This window comes from Gallinula chloropus (genome assembly GCF_964237585.1).
Source record: "Gallinula chloropus genome assembly, chromosome: 4".
NCBI classification, from domain to species: domain Eukaryota; kingdom Metazoa; phylum Chordata; class Aves; order Gruiformes; family Rallidae; genus Gallinula; species Gallinula chloropus.
In genome coordinates this window covers 27381052-27388500 of record NC_140088.1, presented here as the reverse complement: position 1 = coordinate 27388500, position 7449 = coordinate 27381052, and positions in this window count along the sequence as shown.

Sequence of the window (7449 nt, the reverse complement as noted above, 5' to 3'; positions counted from 1 at the left end):
ATGTTTCCTCCTTTAAAGCAGATCTCAAACTCTGTTGGTGTCAGCAGATGGATGGCTCCTGAGACGCCTGATGTTGAATCTCGTGTAATTCCAGCCTGCTGTGGCCAAGTACACTGTGGAGCAGCCTTGAATGCTGGGCAGGCATTCTTCTGTTCTGTGCAAAATCTCCTTTGGTGGCTTCATCTTTATTAACATTAAAAAATGTCAGTGTGCTAACATGCCAATGTAAACTGAGGTTTTGTTGTGCTAGACCTACTGTGCTGCCCCAGAAGCCCACAAAATACTTTAGAATTTTAGTATTGTATATTTTAAAAAAATGTAATCATATTCAGGTAAATAAATCCCTCTCACTTGACTCTGAAGGAAGATCAGGAGCTGCACTTTTTGTCTAGGCTCTTTCTTTATGCTGAAATATTTGAAGGTATAAATTACCTTTATTGGAATGCCTGATAAAACATCATCTCTCAAACCCAAGAGATTTTAATTATTTGTAAATTCTCTGAAACTTCTGTCATGTTGTTCATATCACTACATTTTGGAGAGGATCGTAAATTTCTGTGGGAAGGTGCCTCAAATTGGTCTTGTCATGAACAATTACGATGCCAGTAAGGGTAGAAGAGTTAGTCGTGTTTGCATTTGAGAACGTTTTCTGTTGACGTCATTGCAATAACAAACCTAAGTGAAATAAGAACAGCTTCATTCTCTTCAGCAATTTGAAAGAGGAAAATTATGACCAGAGCTAGTGGGAATTCTAAATAGTTTAAATATTCATTGCTTGATATTTTCTGACAAGCTACAAGCACAAATGGGAAAATTGTGTTTGCATGTCTGAAGGTGTAATGTGTCCTCTAAGTCTTCTGGAATTTGCATGTGGACCATTAGCTGCTTGTGAATTTTGAATGATAAGTTATTATACAAAGAAATACAGCCCAGACTACCATTAGATTAAGCTTTTTCTTTAAGATATTTGAATATTCTGTGTGATATTATTTGTTACTTTTATTCTTTTTATTTATATAGACAACATTATCATTAGTGCTTCAGCTTTTATATTGGATACAATTCTTTTTATGTCCACTAGGTTGCCACATACCAAATGCTTTTACCTTCTTAATTCATAAAAAAAAAAAAAGAAGTGTTGAAGCAGTGCCTGTCACTGGTCTGATGCAGTGATAACTAACACTGAAATGAAGAGAAAAACATCTAAATTATATATTTCATAAATCAATACTCTTCTAAACCTGTAGTACCATAATGTGATGCTTAATGTGCATGCCTGTGTGTCTTGTTTCTTCCATCAACTAAACTTTTAACTAAGGGCCAAAAGAGCAAGTCTTTGCTGTGATCTCCAGGCCTAGCTATTGAAAAGCAGTAGTGTGTGGTGTAGCTATGCTTTATTAGAACATCACATGGCTTGAAAGTGAAGCTCTAACAGTTTTTTGAGAGAACTTGTTGTTTGCCACTCTTCCAGAGCAAACACATCCTCTAAATGATATCCACTTTGGTAAATACTTCGAATGATTCCAGAGTATGTCTCGAGAAACCCCTGAAAATAAAAGGTGGTCAAAGTGAAAGGAACAAAGAGCTGAGCTATCAATAACTCTGGTAATAAAAGAACAGCCAATCTGGACCTCAGAACCAGGCTGTGCGCTACCGTCAGGAATGTACCGCAGTTACGCAAACAGGGATTTACATCAGGTAATGAATTGTAATCAGATTGAAGTTATGATTTATGATGTTATAGGGAGCTGCTGATATTTTTTGTCCTCCTGCACCTGCTACCATGAACTTTTCCTTCATTTTTCTGTTTGTTTGCTTGTGCTTTTCCTGCATTTTGCTGAAACAATGTGTTTTCATCTGCTTCCTTATCCAAGGCTGAAAAGTCTTCATTTGAACTGAATTTTCAAATGTTTTTAGCATGGAGGTGTAGAAAAGGTTGCAGGTTTTACTTATGATGCTTTATCTTTTAATCTGCTGTTGGGGAAACCAGAAGTTTAGAGGGAAGCTGGGAAATTCTATTATAACAAGTCTTTAATAAACCATCACAACAGGTGCATACAGTTTATTGGGGGCTATTTCATTGCCACAGGTGAATGCCTAAGATAATTATTTATGACACAGAACAACTTCTTCCTTGCACATCTTATTTTACCTATCCTTGTTTTTTTGACAATGGAAACCATTGCATATTAATTATACAGCAGTCTGCGCAAAATTTCTGAAATAACTTTTGTTATTGGAAAACTTGGGGGTCTTCAGGGTGAAGAAGTTTGGAACAAGTGCATTAAATTGAGTGGCAAGCAGTCTTTAAGAAGGAATTTAAAAAGTTGTGCTGGATGGGCGAAGTAAAGTAGCCGTAAGAATTAACTTTTACTCCTGACATGTCTATTAAGTAAATACGATCTTGCAACAGTGCATATAATTCACATTCCCCTGTTTGTATTCTTAAATTTTGATAGATTTCTGGGTTTTACGACTGTTCAAATTGCATGTCGATGGAAGTATAAAACTGAATGACATTTAATTTAGTACCACTGAGTTTTCATCTTCAAGAAAGATCTAAGTAAAATGCATGAATGTGATATACTTGGGAATATCCTAGGAACGGTTTTCTGTACCCTTTTCCCCTCTCCCAACCTTTGAGAGTCGATCTTTGAAATGATATTTCATATTTAAATTTTTTTGCATAAAGCAGCTAGCTTGGCATGTGTTTGTGTGCATGCAACCATGTGTGCTCCTGGGAACTTTTGTATTTAATGTAAAAAGTCGGTACTTTCCCAGGCTGTGATAACAAAGTATGGGATTGGGGAATACATACATTTGATTATGGCAGAAAAGCAAACAGAAAGGAACAGCGATGAAAACAAGACAGCAGGGTTAGCATAACTTCTAAAGAGAAAGGCGTGTTTGATTGCTTGGCTTTTTCCTGTTCTTAATATAATGACTTTCTCTATGACCTAAGTCTGCCTTACCATAATCTAAAAAATCTTTCTGCAATTTGCAACTAATTTTTAATCGGCACTATCTTCAGTGTGTTTTCACAGACATAGTAAAATATGGAATTACTAGTAACTTTAGAGTTTATTTTAAATACATACTGCTATAGCTGCTTACCTGTGTAATGTATGTACTAGCATGTAACTTCCTGTGTCAAATGCTTTTTTTTGGCAGGCATGTATTCAGCTGATGTTTGATTTTATTTTTTTAATGATAAACTTTTATATAACTGGTTAAATTCAGATCTTTGGGTGTAAATATCGAGTGACTGAACTGTTTAGATTATCAGTAAGGCTATCTTTACAGCTTGAGCTAGTTTTATATGTTTTTATAGGGTTTTCATTTTTAAAGCTTTAATACTGCAAGTACCAAGTATTAGTACACAGAATACCAAGAGATTTTTCTGCAATCATTTCTAAGGCAATTTATGTTTTATATTTAGAAGATAAATTGAATTGGAAAAATGTTGAACTAGATTCCACGACTTGCAAATTGATTCCCGTCTCAGTGGTAAAATAAGTAAATGTTTGATCTTAAAAGAAGAAACATTGATGATTTCTGGATATAAATTCTAACATGCCTTTTACAGGGGCCTCCACTTTTCATCTGAGGTTACAGTACTTAAAGGATAGGTTGGACCTATCTAGGCTATTAAAGAAGGAAAACGTAGAATAAAGATGCCACCTTGTGGGTGAAATAAACGATGCAGTAGACATGATTCAAAAGAACTTTCCCAAATACATTCGATGCATTTGTGACCCGTTGATAGATTTTGAGCTTCTATTTTCTTAAATGTTTACAATTATTTTTGGGGTTTACGATTGGTATTTTTGTATGAAGTATCTAAGTAACCCAGCTGGACCATTCTGGTCGTCAGTGTTAAGTGACTGCTAAAACTCACATGGTGTGATTTCATTCATGCCTCTAAAAACGCTATGGCATTTTGGTATCAAATTCTATGTACTGTTCTTAATGTATCAAGGCAGTTTTAATGCAGTCATCCTAACCTGAGCGAGTAGCCAGAATTTAATATTGTTGTAGATATCTGCTGTATGAAAACGGAATGCTGGTGCATTCCTGTGCCAGAATTCTTCTCACTAAGTACCCAGATTAGCATGTTCCATGTATTAATTTGTCTTTCTTAGCTGCACATCATGGATTTGTTAAAGCTGTCAGTGAAATACTGGGTGTCTACAGACCTTGGTGTCATTGTTTTGAATCATATGTGTTTGGACAGGTTTATATATGGTGTTCTGAATTTTAAGGATATTGTTTCAGGGTTTTTTTTCCTCATCCAGTGGTAATGGCCTCTCATAACTGCAGTATATGGGGAATATAAGTGAGAAAAATAATATCAATACTTAAAAAATATGGACCTCTGGACTATGAATAAGTCAGCTCAGGAGAGCTCTCAGATGAAGGCAGAAGTGATGCTTGGTATCCATGCCACAGTCCAGCCAGGTACCAGAAACTCCCCAGACAGTCACAGATAAAAGTGTGATTTCTGTTCCTGTCATGAAGTGCTGTGTGGTGTTCATGTATTCTGTACGTAGAGCTTCCACAGAATGAGAGAGGTCTGTGAAGTGCTTCAGGTGAAAGTCTCCAGTTAAAACCTATGTTGTTCTATTTCTGGCCATTTTATGTGAACTATCTTGTCCTCTACTCTTCCATGGGTTCTTGGAGACTCATTCATTTTACTCATGTACTTTGGAAAAGCTGTTTGCTGTTCAGCCCAGGTTTACAGTGTAAGAGGATCAGATAAGCTTGTTGTGGTGTTGTGAATCTTTGATGTGGCACTGGTGTGGGGAACGCTTCCCAGTGACAGTAGAATTTTTTACAAGGTACTCCTGTGACTACATGCTGCACAAGATCTTTTTTTCATAGGTCACGTTGGGGAGCTCAGAGTTATGTGACACACACAACTCCCAGTTTTTGCCAGCATCACATGAGTCGTGTTGCTGGTTGAGGTAGCATTCATGGGGAAGACTGAGTTACTTGAGTCTCCAGTGTGGCAAGAAATAAGCTAACAGGGATTACCAAGACACCCAAGTTTGGGTAGGTGCTGGGAATCTGCATTCCTCTGCTTCCAGTCAAGTATTTACCTCCCTCATGACAATGTCTAAGTTGGAGTTGGAGAAGTCTGCTTCAGAGTTCTTGCCTTCTGTTTTGCCTTTTTACACATGTGCAGACCCAGTCCCTGCAGAAGCCTCTATTTCCATAAAAGCCTGATGTGTGTACTGGGAAGCAGTCCGGTTCCTGATGTGGATTACCACAGAATCAGGGCTCCATGGTGCACGTCAGAAAGTACCTGCCCCTCAGTTTGGCCACAGTCTCCATGCCCTCAGTCATATAACTCGTAAATTGCTTCTGCATTGTAGTAGTTGTTCTTCATGTTTTTCTGTTGTCCAAATTTCAGAGATAGCCAGAAACATACAGTACAATTCTTTTCGACTTAGTCAAATAAATCAAGTACTTGATGTAACAGACTTGTGTCAAACAGGCAGCAGGTCCTTAGTGCGATGTGTTTGTCACCTCAGTGCACAAAGGAAAAAATCAACTTCTCCATGAACACAGGAGGTGATAAAGCAGGGTCTTGTGACAGCACAGAGATGGCAAATCACACGTTTCCTGGAAAGAGGCTGCAATGTTTTGATATTATTTTTGATCTTACGGCCTTCAAATGAGATCTTATTGGTGGCATTCTTTTAAAGCTTAGTAGATTTTTTTTCTTTTACTTTAGAGATTTTATGCCTAAAACTGTACTCTGTTTAAAATGTATCTTATACACCTCACTATCTATCGGAAGCCAGGTTGAAGCCAAACTCAGCTTGCTGAGCCTCTAAAGGAAGGGTTAAAAAATTCCAGGCTCTTTCAGGCAGGGAAAAAAGCAAGTTGTTCAAAGCTGTTTTCTTTAGCACAGCTTCAAAGAAAACCAAGGTAGTGCTTGGTCTTTCTACTTAGTTGATGTATCTATGAGTAGCATAATGTTCCTTTGGCTTTGGATTCAGTTCTTGCTGACTTCTCTGTAGGTTTAAGGATGATTGTTAAGGTAACCTGTATAAGTACCTAGGTAGAGTACTTCTTTTCCATGACCACCTTTGATTTGGATTAGGCAAAGGCAATTTCACAGAATCACTAGGTTGGAAAAGACCCTTAAGATCATAGAGTCCAACCATACCTATCCTCTACTAAACCATATCCAATTTCTGCCCATTTCCTTTTGTACAGATGACTGGAGTGATGCAGATGGGAGTTCTGCTGTGCAGTTGGACAAGTCACGGCAGGCAATTACTTTCTCCATGTCTGGCATCTCAGATTATTTTATAAAGGACCGGCTTTACTTTGAGGCAAGAGATAGAGTTAGGCCTTTGCTATTTAGTATCTGGAAAGGTAGAAGTATTCCTGACACCAGGCTGCAGCTCTGAAATCTGCTGCTTGCTCACTTGCTACCATGATGAGCTGCTGAGCTGGCTGGGGGGGGTGGGGTGGGGGGGTGTTGGAGTAGCACAGGCTCTTCCCAGCACTGAGTGGGACTCAGGCTGTCTCTGGTGTCTTCTGAGGGCTGAACAGTAAGTAGTGTGTTGGCTATCCTTGGCTGATGGTGACCATAAAGAATCAGGCATTAAACCCCCACATCTTTATTGTAAAATAACCCCCCTCAGAAAACCTACTTTGAAGATGGTTTTGGCTGTTATCTGTTATGCTTTGACTTAACATGGTTTGTGTGCCCTTAGGAAGTAACTGATGATACCGGGGTCATCCAAAAAGCCAGGTAAATGCTGCATGATAATATCTGTTAGATGCAGCTTTTTTGTATCTCTTGACATCTTGTAAGCACGTCAAGCTCTGCTTTATCCCCCCTTGACCTATGATCACTACAATGCTTTTATGTGCATTTAAACACTTAGGTGATGCGAGAAATTAACATTGGATTTACTGGTTCAAAATACGTTCCTGCAGCTATCTGTCTATTCCCGTTGTGTAAGAGTGCCTCTGCTTTGAAAGATCTGATTTCCAATAGCAGCTCAGTGTTCTGAACTTCATACTTCTTTGCACCCTGCTCAGAAATTACAGGGTTTGCAAAACATACTCTGAAATTCATTCAAACTTTTAAAACTTATTACATCTAGGAGAGACAGATTTAAGATGACTGAGGTTTCTGGTTGAAGTACTCCAAGCAGAAATCCATACTCCATTAGGTTTTGTAACATTATGTGACCTTAATTTTCCAGGTATTTTGCCCTTCAAATTGAAGATAGTATTTTAATACTATTTAAGTCTCCTGAAGAGCCTTGTAATATGATAGGCTTAAGTTGTGAAACATTCGAACAAAATGAAAGATAGAAAAGTAATTTAGGGTTTTGTGGTTTTTTTTATGTAGAGCAACATAAAGATATGCATCAAAAATACATTGAAGTAGGTGCTAAAAGGGTTTTTTTGGGTATATTTATC